General features: G+C 43.5%; 1 long non-coding RNA gene across 1 annotated transcript in view; it reads right to left on the reverse strand.

The window, feature by feature from the left end:
• LOC113456754 overlaps positions 1-1,324 on the reverse strand; it is a 7,130-nt gene that overhangs the window by 925 nt on the left and 4,881 nt on the right. The gene's annotated exons all lie outside the window — the stretch shown is intronic.

Here is a 1,324-nt window from a genome sequence, read left to right on the forward strand (position 1 = left end):
CCTCCTGAGTGCTGGGGTTAGAGGCGTGCACCAGTACCGCTTGGCTCTATCTAAAATGATCTTACTGTTGATTGCCTACAAGCTTGTTTGTCTCTGTGATGTGGAGGATTGTGTGTTCCAGGCTCTCAGGGCCTAATACTGCTTTTACACAGAATGAATCAATGAATCAGTGATGCCCCTTGGTTACTCACCTCAATAATCATGCCTGTTCACGAGGCCTCTGTCAGGCCAAATCTCAGCCATGCAGTTTGCTACTCCATGGCCATCCAGCCTTGCTGACTTAGGCCATCTAGACAGTAGTCAAGAAAAGCGGCCAGTTGATGCTTCTTGTTTTGGAATCTTAAGGTATGTTTAAAAATATTTTTTTCTGATCTAGACATGGTGGCTCAGCACTTGTGAAGATCAAGAGTTCAAGGTCGTCCTCAGCTATGTAGTGATTTAGGAGCAAGCCCAGGCTCCATCTGCCACCCTATACATGTTATTGTTATTTCTGATTGCCATGTTGTGAAATGAGTCGGCACATAGATTTGTTATTAAATAACACTGAACATGAAGGGGAGAAGATGTCCTCCTTTGACTTGTCTCTCTAAGAAATACTTTCAAGATACAAGAATATTGCAAATATATGTAAACATACCACAAACAATATAATGAATGGCCATAACTTGCAATCTATATTTAACAATTGCAAAAATTTAACAATATTTGCTTCAACTTTAACAAGCAAAGCAAACCCCATAGCTGTCATCATGCCTCCTTGCCTTCCACCTTTTCCTCTTCTTCCTCCTCACTGACCAGTTGGCGTGCGCCCTTCCCGCCTGTGCCTGTGTTATCACATACTTACTCCATAGATAAACAGCAGACAGGTGTGTTTCCTGGCCCCCAACAGAGGCCTGAATGGTCTCTGCTCCCCCAGTCCTAGATCCTGTCAGGAATAAAATGCCACCTTGGCCAAATCCTGAATGCCCATGCTACTTGCTATTCTCTCTTTCCTGTGAGTTATCATCGTGTGTCTAAAATAATCTTGGTTGCTGGCCTCTTGCTCCATGCTTCTTCTTGTCTGCCTTTGTGAGGCTGGGCTTTCATATCCTCTGGGGGTTTTCTGGAAGAAACTCAGAGTCTGGAGAAACCTATTGTCAAACTAACTGTAGTGGGAGAGATTTCATTTCCATTATGTTTATTTGAATGATATCCTTTCCATAAGAGTGGGTATGTCTAGTGTTGTGGAGTATTCACCAGAGAAGCCTGCTTGGGCATGGGTTTAAGCCAATAGAAAGTCTTTATTAGCCAGCCAGCAACTACACTGGGTGTTCAGGATCCCAGT

Source organism: Microtus ochrogaster, chromosome 1 (genome assembly GCF_000317375.1).
Source record: "Microtus ochrogaster isolate Prairie Vole_2 chromosome 1, MicOch1.0, whole genome shotgun sequence".
Classification (NCBI taxonomy): domain Eukaryota; kingdom Metazoa; phylum Chordata; class Mammalia; order Rodentia; family Cricetidae; genus Microtus; species Microtus ochrogaster.